A 14,245-nucleotide genomic window follows, 5' to 3' on the forward strand; every position below is an offset into this window, starting at 1 on the left:
GATATTATCCCAGCAAACACAAAACATTCGCCTAAATTTAGAAAATGTTGCCAGAAGACGTTTAATGTCAAGGGTTATACAAATAGACTTTTTTTATTAATTTATACAATCACTCTTAGAAGCTTTCTGCAAAACATTCTAGAATAATGGTATTTAAGTTTGACAAAATAATTTGCAAACATGTATGCTAAAAGCGAATTTACAATAACATTTCCACCATTTGTAAAAGTTGCTGTAGTGTTTTGTTTTGTTTTCTTAAAAACTTTTAAACCGTTAGTAAAACTTTTGACTAACACCCAAAACAAGTTTCTGTGTTGCTTGGATAAGACTTCATTAGTACCATATCGGTCTAGCGTTTTGATTAGAGCGTGATGAAAAGACATGTTATTTTCTTGTTTTCATCTATATTTAAATCTGCAAGTTAATGTTTTGAATGTGTATTGAGTTCCATTTAATGTTAGGTATGTCTCATTTTTCTGAAATTATCCGAATACAGGATATTGTTCTGTATAACTATCATAACATTATATGTTGTTCATATTGCATATCCATTATGAAAACTATGAACGAAATGAATATATCATGTCTATGTAGTATTATAAAGCAAAATATGATATTACCCTGATATTAATCTGTACAAAATTAAGTAGAGTACTACTAAAGATGTAAATAGAAAACACACCGGAAGCGTGATTGATGAGACTGGGATTTTTATATACTACTGCGACTCTCAACGCTTTATACAGGGAGCACATTTTTTTGTAATAAACATGATACAAACTGCAATAATTTATCTTATTTTCTTTTTTCAACCTTATGATTTCACACTACCAAATCAGAGTCCCATGTGCTAAATTTGCCTTAAGAGAACGTCATTTTTTCTTCACAGGAGCGACTCAGTTTTAAGCGACAGCTATGATGGTTGAAATCAGCCCTTGCCTGATCCCTCTGGATGGGAAAAAATATAGGTTGACCGTTATTATTTTTTACGACTGGCCCTCGAAGTCTACGATGCCCGGGAATTGACTATTTTACAGGCAAAACCATGCCAGTGTTTCTGTAAAGAAAGGGCTGCTTAAAATCATTAAACGTTATTCGATCTCTCCCATCTGTGGTACACTTGCAGGAAATATTATTAATAATCATGACCAATCCAAATTTGGCTAAAATTATGCAAATTTCTGCTCATTTTAATGCTTAAATTCTGAGAAGTGAAATTAAGGGCGCATAGCCATATAATTCTATTTGGTGGTGTGAAATCTTATACCGTAAACATTCGTTGCACATGTGCCCCTTAACGAGTTGCTCGAACAAGAACACATTTTAGGTAGTTAAATCAACTTATTCATTTTCTTTCATTCTTTAATCTATCTTTCATTATTTAATCTATGTTACAGATATTTGAAAAGTAAAAGAAAAAAATTAGGCGCTTGGATATTAAAAGCACAGGTCCTAATCCGTGTATAGTACTTAGAAAATTAGAAATAATAGAATAATATAATTTTGTACCTAAAATAATACCTGCGTTCTGCATTATGTATTTACTTCTCTTTAGGCCTATGCCTATTTATTTATTTGTTTATTTACCGACTAGTTTGGTAGATTAGTAAGTAAATAATAATATTCCATGATTCATTGGTTTATTATTGATTGTTGATAACTTGAAAACTTGATTGATTGATCGATTGATAGCCATTTCACACATATTCCTAGTTTATAGGCCCTTTTAATTTTGAATTGCATTGTACGTTTGACAAATAAGGCTATAACTATTGATTTATTCTATTCAGCAATATCAAGGATTACTATCAAACTTCTCGCAGCTAATAGTTACTTGGTTCAGTGATATGCACTGAGTTTTACAAACGAGAGGTCCGGGTTCGATTTTTTTTCTTGCCTATTTTTGTTTTTCAAAGGCGGAAAAAGGCTATTTCTGAAATGCACACTTATTTGGCGCGCGATCTGAGCTGGTCCTTTTCTGATGGCTGCTACTCTTTACAGGCACACTCTGGAATCCAAACCGGGTTCACGCTCATTACACATCCCTTAAGGTACCCATTGACCAGTTTCTTTTGCCAACGACTGTTAATAGGTTTTGGGACACTCTATCAGTGTACTTCGGTTATATTTATAAATGCGCTTTTATAAAACGCACGTGACCAATTCTGCGCTGCCATAACAGCTTATAGACAGTAAGTCTCGACGTGACCTTTAATAGCGAGTGGTCTTTCTATACATTTGACCACTCGCTATCAAAATTAAAAGGGCCTACAAACTAGGAATATGTGAAGGGATATCAATCGATCAATCAATCAAGTTTTCAAGATATCAACAATCAATAATAAACCAATGAATCATGGAATATTATTATTTACTTACTAATCTACCAAACTAGTCGGTAAATAAACAAATAAATAAATAGGCATAGGCCAAAGAGAAGTAAATACGTAATGCAGAACGCAGGTATTATTTTAGGTACAAAATTCTATTATTCTATTATTTCTAATTTTCTAAGTCTAATCAATAATGGGTCTTTCACTATGTTCACTCAATAGTTAAACTATACTATATCCCTCTATATCTTCTGACCAGGTACTAAAGTCGATACTTTAACAGTACCCAAACAAGTGTACATATCAAGGTCATAACAGGGCATTATACAAAGAATGGTCAAAGGTCAACGTTTCCAAAGAAGTAGAGTATAGAAGTAGACGCATGCTTTCGTGCGGGAAACATAAATACATACTCGCCAGTCGTGGCCTTTTAATGAGATTTGATACGGCGCCGAAGACTAGAGCTCTTCCATAATTTAGTCCGAAACCCGGTTTCCAGACGGACATTTGTGTGTTGTTACAAGGAATTCAAAATAATTTTATCTATCATCAAGTGACCCACATAGAGGAATACGACATCTATCGTGAGCCAATCTGCATTCTGTTGCCTGCAAAAGCCGACGATCAGGTAAAAATTATAAAAGAAGCGTGAGCAGATATTTTTTAATTTCATGATAAGTTTAAATTGCATTGAAAACGCCAAATTGCAGTCACAAAATATATAATATTCGTAAATCACTAAAGCGAATGATAACGTAGGTATGTGGAAAAGAAGTGCAATAGCAATAACAAAGTATGTGCCCAAAGAGTTGTCTTTGGCATGTCGCTTTTTTGAAATATCACTAAAAGTATCAAATTTTGGGAAAACGCCCCAAAATTTAAAACAAACACGAACCTTCCAAAATAAATACATGTTCGCACTCGGCGGCCCAGTCACTACCTGTCGCTGTGATTTGGGGTAACTCGTTGCTTCCCCTCTCAAGATACCTATTATACTTCAAGTTTGCCCATACCCCATGCCTTAAGGTTTCCGATTGTTATAAATTGACATGAAAACGTAATCAAAATTTCTATGACGATTGAAAATAATAATTAAAAAAAAAATCAACTACATATCACTATACACTTTCATTAACAGATAGTGTGCAAAATAGTTCGTGCAAAACGTCATGTTTTAATAAACCATGCCTCAATAAAACACTTTATAAATCAGTATAAATTCAGTATAAAGTAATGAAATTCCAAAACGAAGTAGGAGATAACGTTCCTAGTACTACTACATTTTCCAACTCGAATATTGCGCACATTACTTTAGTATTAATAGTGCGTTGCTACCAAACTCGATCAATCGCTGCTACTTCTCTCCTATCTTAACATGTTAGCTTTATTTCAAAAAAGTAGATTGTGAAAACAGAAAGGCATACGTTTTTAACACACATGTCTAAACATATTCTAAAATATTTGTAATTTTGCTGAACCATGAACCATGAAATGAACTCAGCCTATAGTCTAACTTACTTCCTTATTATTTTACTTCCTTCCTTACACCCCCACGCAGTGGTGTCATGAATAAAGAAAATAATCTGCCAAAGCCCCATGGTTCAGCTATGGCACAGTAACCGTTCTAGATATAGAACATTAGCAGAACACTTGAAAAACAAAAGAAAAACAAAATCCTTCCCGGATGCGGAAGTCCTGGAGCAACAGGAACAACACGTTTCAATTTATTTGAAAGATGAGAACTGTGAAAACATTATTATAGAGAGGGGAAAATCTGGTAGGTCAAACAACGTTTTAAAGTTTTACTGATCTGGATAAATGGGGTATGATTAGATAGCCAATTGACGGGAAGTGGACTTGAAAATGGCTTGAGGTAAATACAAAAATCAAAGAGAATAATTATATAGAGAGAAAAAGAATCACCTTATACGTTCTAGACTATGGTGTAGGACTGTATACATGTAAGAACAGGAATAACAAGAAGGGAAAAGAAATATAAGATCACCACAATATAGAGTGCTCAATGCCAGAAATGGGATAGTACAATAGTTGCCCTATGAACATTTGACAATTTACACACAGTATATTTTACCTATCTACACATATAGCAGCTATAGAGGCCGTCAGCCTTTTCCATGGGATCCGCCATTTTGTGGGTACTGCCGTTCTGCATGTCATGGGTTAGACATTACGCCCCTCGATTAATCGGAAGTCGCAGCGCGTGACGCACCTCTTCAGTCAAGCGTCAACGCGGTGATCTTAGCAACAAGGCACTCTGTACCCACAAGATGGCGGCGTTGACGTCACAATGACTACCTCTATACATGACAGCTATGTGCTTACCCACTTCTGGCACTGGGCAGTGGAAATATTCACTAAAGATTAGCATTCTTGCCACGATTATAACTACGTCCAGCAAACACCCCCCCCCACACACACACATACAAATGTTCTTAAAAACATTGATAAAGGTCATAAAAATGTTTTTAAACGTCAGTATTGTAAAAAATATGGGAAAATATTTTTGCAATTTGTTTTCAACACATAAATAAGTTTTCAAAATCAATATGCTTTTTGAATGTTATTAAAACCCTTTATAAAACCCGATATTTAAACGTTTTCTGCAAAATGTTTTGCACGGTTGTTTGATGGCAAGTAAAACTGGGTCATTTTAAAGAAAAGTTGAGCAATGATAGCGCTATTTATCAAAAATCTTCTTTGCATCTTTACAAGGGGTAGATACTTGTAAAATGATACTAGAACATCAGCAAACAGACCAACAAATGACAAGCGAATTTTCAAAAAGTTTTTATCAAAAACATAAGGTCATATATGTAAATAGCGCCCTCAATTTGAACAGAAATGTACAGTTTATAGAATTGCAATTACCACAAAAAACACAAAAGATGAATAATTTTATAAAGACACGAAAATCTAAGTTAAAACTGCTACAAAATATACGCGTATAGTTATTAGTGTGATAGCTGTTGGTATTATTCAGGTCTAGAATTGAACATTATAACAATGTTTTGTTAGAAAAATTAATAAATGATCACCATCAAACAACCGTGTTTGTGTTTGCTAGGGTCTACAGTAATAAGAAAAATTGACGACCAATTGCACCAGATAATAAACGTGTTTCATGCTAAATGCCACAGAGAAGACGAAAAGAGGGAGGGAAAGGAGGGAGAAAGAAGAAGGAGGATGAACAAATTAATACAAAAACATTATTTAATTTGCCCACAATGGGACAGTTACTACCAAAATGGTAACTGACATAACACAATATGTTCATAATGGTAAGACCAGAGAGTAGTTATTCTTGAGAGGGCACTCACCTCATTTGCATGGCAAAATTACCCGTCTCCTCTGCAGCCAATTTGGTTTCGCTCCATCGAAATCAAGCTGGTCACGGAGGAGACTACTTTCCTTTGTGTTTGTTCATTTGTGTATGGAGAGCCCTTCTTGGAGTCCGTTTGGACTCAGGCTACGCTCTCAGCTAGAGTCCGACGCTGCATTGTACTAGAAACACCTTCTCTGTGAACTCGCTAGAGCAAGGAAAATAAAAACTGGTTTCATTACTATCTGTTTTGAGCTTTTTGCAGGTCTGCGACCATGGTGTTACCACAACTGTCTTTGCGTCATTAACATGTGCTGGAGTCTAGCACAGGTCAACCAAAGTCCCGGATTTTAATAAGACAATAATGATTGACACACACACCAGGAAGTTTCTCATCCAAAAGAATGAGAAAATTTAAATTCTCACCATTTTGGCCGTTTCTCATCAAAATGTCCGTTTTCTCATTCAAAACTTCCTTTAGTGTATTAAGTTAGCTTAGGCCTATTGATCCTAAATTTGCTGGTAGGGTAAAACTCGTTTTAGGGGGGTGTTTAAAAAAGTTGGCCACACATGCGTATCCATTATCATACTTGAGTGCCCCTCCCCCCTCCCCGGTGAAATTTGAGACTCATTTGGTCACCGTCCTAAGCGTCCTTGCCCACACGAGTCGCCCAGGAGTAGGCCCTACCCGGCATTATTAATTAGTGGTTAGCCTCCTAAATACAATCGCGTATCGTGTTGTCAATTATCGTTACTTGTGTCCATGGATATGACCCCATGTATAAGTAGTCTTCATAGAATTCACACAGTCTATGCCATGTCATTTACGGATACAAAGAGGATAATAATGTTGAGGGCGCCCACAAAATCTTACACCGTATTACACAATGTTCCAAGGCAAAGTTCAGTTTAATATTTACTCATCGTACAAATACAGACGTTTTATTATGTGATGATGTTGTCTGGATGGGTGGACAGTTGTCACACTGTGGAAAAACAACAACCGGGAATCCGCATTCATTTACAAATAGCATTAAATTAGTATCACATAGTGGCCTCCGTGCAGTGGAAAACCTTAATTCTTTCATCAAAAAGAAATGAAAATGACAAAAAAAACCCGGATCCACCTGTACGCCTATAAAATGGGCACAGAAATTTATCTCAAATATGAATGAATTTTAAGAAACATACGGGATATGATGAACCAATGACCTGACGCCATGATAGTAGGATCTATTAGTCGTTTTATATACAATGTATATACCGTGTTGTCATAATACCAATATTTGACATAATATATAACGAGTAATATTTAGTATTGTAAATATTCAGTTCATATGCACAAACGAACACTGATCTTTATGATATTCAGGTTGTTGTACATCTCGTATAACATGTCATATAGGAGGTCATATGTGTTGACCTTCTCCTATTGTATTTGTTCATCTGTGTATGGAGAGGATTAGCGCCATTAAAACTCCATCAGTATTTGGGCGTAGTTCAGTGAACTCACCAGATTGCTATTCCAAGTACTTTGATAAATACAGATAATATGTATTAATGGGTCGAGGCGATTGCATTGAAAAACTAATAAATTATTCATAACAGTTACGTAATCAATCGATAGTGCGGACACTTTTCATTTACAAACCACCAAAATTCGTAATCTTTTAGCGTTGGAAAAGAAACCACGTGAATAGAGTGTCATAGCCCTGGTAAGACCCGAGTGGATTAAGGGATGGGTTTATATGTGTGTAAATGGAGGAGAAATGGGAGGATGTTGGCATGTTTGCTGTGATTGTTTGCCTAGCAATATTGATCACAAGTACACAATTGATGGTGCATATCAAGGACCAAACTCTATAGTTTTATATTTGTGCATATCGGGTCACGCACTTTATTTTTGTACCCAGTATTTCACAAAGTCCCTGTACTCTGATGACCCTATGACTTTTTGCTGGTATGTTGAGCACTTTAAACAATCAATTATAGTACTTACCTCCTACTTTAGGAACATGCGTATGTCTTTATGTATGTCGACCATGTCAACAACCCAGTGTAGTTTTACATGGTTGGAAAAGTCTATTTCCTTTCGCTATTTTGCCAATCATAATTCATAAATTGTCCAACTTTTTGACAAAAAGAGTTTTACAACTATTCCGCCAGCAAGGAAACACAAATTTATGTGTATCCAGTGCGTCCTTTACGTTTAAATAGTTCAGTTTATTGTCAAGTTGTGCCTCTATACGCCATATTTACGGAATTGATGATACGAGCTGATACGGAATTTTTGAACCCAAATTTCTTGAAATATACATTACCTTTTTAACTTCTCGCCACGAAATTGGATTCATAAGAAGGTCAAATACAAGCCTTCCATTATGGCTGGTATCATCATCTCGATTGGTGTCTTGTGTTAGTATTATTCCATATTTTGCTGGTAGAAGTTCAATGAAACCCTCCATAATTCACGACTACTGTCACTTGTGTTATAAACTCGATGTGTTTACTATATTGTCGCTCGGGTCCGCGACTAATCGCAGGGACCAGTCTATCATTAGCTATTCTATACACTTTTCAATAGCCTTATTGGGATGTGTGGGAGTTTTAAAAGCCGAGCCATGAACAAAATATAATGCGAGCACCCGGGGGGCATCAACTTTAGAGGTGACGGTATGTGCCTGTCAATATATGCCCTCTTTGAAGCCGACTATACCCGATGACCAGGCACCTTCAGTTTTCAAAATATTATACCCAATGACCCCTTTTTCATTTTGATTGTACATAATTGACCCTTTTATTAAAAAAAAAAACCCAACGTTTTGTACTGATATGCGCCTACTTCGCGACGCTTGTACAAAATGTAGGCACATATACCCATCAATTCTAAAGTTGAGTGCCCCGGGGCGAGCGCATACTGCGGGCCAATGAACAATGAGATAGTGGCTTTTCTGATATCACTTTGAGGAACTGTTGAAGTATAAATCAGCCAACGAGTAGGTGTGTCCAAATTGCACATCTTGAATTGAGACCAAGACATGCTGTTATTTCAATTGTTATATCTTTCCGGTTGGTTTATTACCTACCATTGCCTACGAGATGCAGTTCTAAGGTGACAGAGGGACAGGTCTGCAATTCGATTCCACAACCATTCATACCTTTCATCTGTTTTATTGTATTATCGTGCGAATTGCTCCGTGGTACCTTACGGGTACCTGAATTTTATTTGAATGAAGATGACTCTGTCATGCTCGACGTCATATTGCATAATTTCTATACAGTATATGCAATAAACCAACCAGAACAGTATAACAATTGAAATAATAGGCAGTTCTAAGATAGGTTAAGAAGAATATAACGTCATTCTGTATTATTATTCAAGGTTGTAACGTGTGTCTATGCTGTCATGTAGGCCTACCTGGAAACAGACACGACCCCGGTACAAACAGATGACATTTGTAGAAAAGCGTGATTATGACAAAAACATTAAAAATGATACTTTGAGGTATTGTTTTTTAAATTTTTGTATGGCAGATCATACATACACATGTGCTGAGGTCAAAAAGGTAAAAATTTTGTTTTTGACCCCTGACTCACCTGTCATTCCAAACAACCCCTTAAGTCATGGTCATAAACGTGTAGAGCTATTGATTTGACTCAACCGCTGCAAGGTCGTGACCTACTCTTCATACATTTATATTTTAACATTTATAATAATGTAATAAATATTTATTTAGTTTTATTTAAGTGCTTTGACAGTATATTTAAAATAATTTGAGTTTATTTAAATTTTATTAAAAATAGTATTTAAAAACTCATGCAAAATTGAGAATATTGTTATGTAATAATTATTATAAATACAAGTGTATGAGCCTTATGACTTAATATACAGTCAGTATAGGGACTAGTTACACTGTGTAATGGTAAGACCCGAGTCAGATTACATAATGGCAGACATTGGGATCTGTAATACAGATAATATGGATAAGATGTCACACGTAATGGTCTTAATGGGATATCCAGAATGCTGTTACAATAAGATAAAAGCGTCAGTTAGGCTTAACAACGTGTGTTGCTCAAAGACGGAGACGAAGTAGTATGAAGACGAAGGAGAAGGGGGAAACGATTGCATTATTGCATCGAATAAAACAAAATAATAATTCGGTTATATTTATAAATGCGCTTTAGGTGAAAGGCCGTGGAAGGTGGAGAGAGAAGAAGAAATTAATTTTCCAAAGTTTCAAATGCTATATGCAAGATTTGCATGAGGGCGTACATATATTGATGTCATGGACATATTTACAAATAACCGAAAAGCTTTAAAGCACGTATACACTCATAGAAATTGTTCGTTGGCATTACTCAGTAAGTTGATGTAAGTCGTTGCGTCAACTTTCCGAGTAATGCCAACGCGTACAATTTTGAGTAACGCTGACTCGATATCATTATGTTGGTCGCACTCATTTGCACTTACTTTATTGAGCTGTTACAACTCAGAAAATGAAACTAGCCTAGGTTAGCATAATTTTCTAGAGGCGTGCTATAGTATACAAATTTTTTGCACTGATTACAAAAATAAATATTTGAATACTGCTTATTGTGCAGAAAATGATCCAATTACGTGAATTAAGCAACAAAGTATCAAATTGGAATAACTCAAAACAATAAGTACCAGTAACTTAATACGAACGAGTTACATCAACTTACATGTTGAGTTACAATAACTCAACTAATTGGTTCTTTGAACCTTTATTTTTCTATGTTCCCTGAACTTGAATTCAAAAGTTGGCATTACTTAAAAAGTTGACGCAACGACTTACATCAACTTTTAAGGTAATGCCAACAAAGTTGATTAGTTGACGGAACTTTTGAGCTTTTTCAGCATTTTTTAAGTTCGGATAACTAAAATGAATTTTGTTTTGGCAACTTTTACACTATTTTTGAGTTGTCCAAACTTACTCCTTTTGAATTGCGCCAACAAGGTGAACAAGTCATTTCTATGAGTGTACCCATCAATATATATATCAAGCAGATAGTTTCATCAAGTGAACATTTTAGAATAGTTAACACTTCTATTTTAAATATACCACACGTCGAGCATTGCAATAAAATACGCATGATTGGTTTGTTGAGCAGCTTCCCTTGGAACTGGAAATGGTCGATCTTTAGGAGCTGTATGCGTATCGGTAAATGGATGGTTTTAAGGACTGGGGTATGAGCGACCTTGAAGTACAGGTATATGGAGAAGGGAAGCAACGAGTTACCCCAAATCACAGCGACAGGTAGTGACTGGGCCGCCAAGTGCTAATATATATTTATTTTGGAAGGTTCATGTTTGTTTTAAATTTTGGGGCGTTTTTCCAAAATTTCATATTTTTGGCGATATTACAAAAAAAGCGACATGCCAAAGACAAATCCTTTTGCACATACTTTGTTATTGCTAATACAACTCTTTTCTGCATACCTACGTTACAATTCGTTGTGGTGATTTAGTAATATTTTAAATTTTGTGACTGCATTTTGGCGTTTTCGATGCGATTTTAGGCTTACCGTGATTTAACGTTGATATCTGGTCTTGCTCCTTTTATAATTTTACTTTGACCGTCGGCTTTTGTAAATAACAGATGTAGATTGGCTCTGAATAAGTATCGTAGTCCTCTTGGTGGGTTTTTTCATGATATAATTAGTTTGTATTTGCATGTAACAACCCATAATCGACCTCTGAATTCGGGGTTGAAGGCTGTTTTCGGAATACCTGTTGACTCAAACAAGTGCACGAGTGGCGACTATGGTTTTATACTTCCCGCATTCATGATTGCGTCAACGCCTCATAATTATACTTATTTGTATAGGTTGAGTGTACTGGTATACATAGAATTGGTTACATGTCAATAACCATTAACTTCAGGGAAACACCCTTTGCACGTATTTCTATCATGCAGTATCTTTACCCGCATGACATGTGCCCGTGTCATGTGCCAATAATGCGTAACGTTAAAGGTTAATATATTTTTTGACATTGAGAAGACTGTGTGCTTCTATGGCCGAGTGGTCTAAGGCGTTGTGGTTTCTTAGTTGCTTTTCTGAGCGTCGCTTGTTCGAAACCATGCGTCTGTTACTTTTCTTATGCTGCTTTATTTTTCCAGCGTAGGGCCTAGAAAAACTAATTTATAATTTCTTTTGTATTATTTATTTATTTATTTATTTATTTATTTATTTATTTATTTATTTATTTATTTATTTATTTATTTATATTTGTTTTATTTATTTATTTATTTTATTTATTTATTTAATGATGTTTTGGGGCTCGAGAGAACGGACACATTTATTTATTTATTTATTTATTTATTTATTTATTTATTTATTTATTTATTTATTTATTTATTTGTTTTATTTATTTATTTATTTATTTATTTATTTATTTATTTATTTATTTATTTATTTTATTTTATTTTATTTATTTATTTATTTAATGACGTTTTGGGGCTCGAGAGAACGGACACATTTATTTATTTATTTATTTATTTATTTATTTTTCGATTGATTATTTGATGATTGAGTGAGCAGATTTATCGATTGCTACTTTAGTTGTGGGACTTCTATTTGAGTTTATATGACATCGTACATTAGTATTGATTTTTCAGTTAAACATTATCAAGAATTAATATCACAGTTTTTGTTGCAGATAGGAATTTGGCTTAGTGATACCATCTGTTGATTCAGAACCGGAAGGTGCCGGGTTCGATTCCCACCTATGTCTATTTTTTTTAAAGACATGGACAATTACTGCAGTAAGTTTATTTGGCGCGCGATCTCAGTTATTAATTTTCTGATGGCTGTGCCTCTTACAGGCACCCTCCCTCTGGAATCCAAACCACGGTTCGCTCATAACGCCTCCCTTAAGGAACATCGAACGATCAAAATCAAGGGTCTCTCTTGCTTTCTGGTCAGAAATAGTTGATTTAGCAATAATTGAACGTCCAGCATTCTGATTGGATCAAATTCAGTGGCCTTAAGCTCTGAGGTCAAAAAGATTTAAAAAAAATAAAAAAAAAAATAAAATAAATAAATAAATAAATAAAAAAAGAAGAAGGAAAAAAAAGCTCTCCTGAAAAGTATACTCTGGAAGAATGAATAGTTAATACAAACACTTTTATTTTTAATGAAACATACGTCGAGCATTGCATTAATTGTTGGGTGTTTGATTCCCGCTGAACAGGTAAGTTTACTCATAAATGGTAAGACCGAGTAAGAGTGAGTAACAGTATTGTATTTAATCTGAAAAATATTTTCTACTTTAAAGTATATGAACGATTCTTTGAAAAAGAAAAGAAAAAGCTATAGCGATATTTTGTGAGTACCATTTAACAGTGTAATATCATTTGGAAAATAATTACAAAAACCCTGCAAATATATCAGGTGTGTCAAATAGAAGAAGGCATATAATTAAATACTGCATTATTAAGCAATATCGATACCGCGAATAAATCGACACATTATTAATTTGGTATCGCATTAAGGGAAGGGGTATAAACGTTTGGACAGTATTTATTGTGGAACATTAGAGCACATCAGACATATCGAATTGCATTCTGAATACGAAGAATGTCCTTCTGATATCAAATAATTTTGATTTTTTGAAATTCGCAATGTAATACACATTTTATGGCAAATCATTAAAAGTTGATATTTTTGATATTTAACAGCACTTGAAGTAAACTTTATAAATCTGATGATTTATACTTGAAGTGTATGTAGGTGGGATGAAAAGCCGACGATTAATTGAAAAATTTGACCTTTGGTATTGAAGATTTTTTTTCCCAAAACACACAAAAAAATAGGTCTTTTGGGGAAGAAATCCATATCTTCAATATAAAAGGTCAAAATGTTCAATTGATCGTCGGCTTTTCCTCCCAGCTACATACACTTTAAGAATATGTCATTAGATTTATAAAATTTATTTCGAGGACTGTTATATATCAAAAATTTTAAAATATCAAATTTTAATCATTTGTCATAAAATTTGTATTATATCGTGAATTTCACAAAATTATTTGATATCAGAAAGACATGCTTCGTATTCAGAATGCAATTCGATACGTCTGAGGTGCTCTCATGTCCCACAACAAAATACTGTCGAAATGCCATAAACGCTCATTCTAGATCCCTTAAGGAATACTTTGGGAAATATTTATATCAATCAAGAATCAACATTGACAATAATCATGATAATTAATCGTGTCAAATAGCCGCTTCACTAAGAAAAGGTATATAGTCATGATAGTAGAGAGATTGCGATGTTCTATACGCGGCACGTGGACCGTGCGTTTAAACGTGCGCTAATACGCATATTTATACACACGTTTAAACATTTATTGGCTGTATAGTCAACCAACGATTCTGGGTACGGTATTCGGCCCTCTTGCGCCAAATATTTGAAATCAACATATGGTATACTCTGGAGGGCGCTTACATGTTGGTGGTTTTTTTTTAACTGTGAAGCATGTAATAACGAACAGTTGGCTTCATTTGATTTCAGAATAGGCTTAACATGCGCCTTAAAATTGATTGT

Source organism: Amphiura filiformis, chromosome 19 (assembly GCF_039555335.1).
Source record: "Amphiura filiformis chromosome 19, Afil_fr2py, whole genome shotgun sequence".
NCBI lineage: Eukaryota > Metazoa > Echinodermata > Ophiuroidea > Amphilepidida > Amphiuridae > Amphiura > Amphiura filiformis.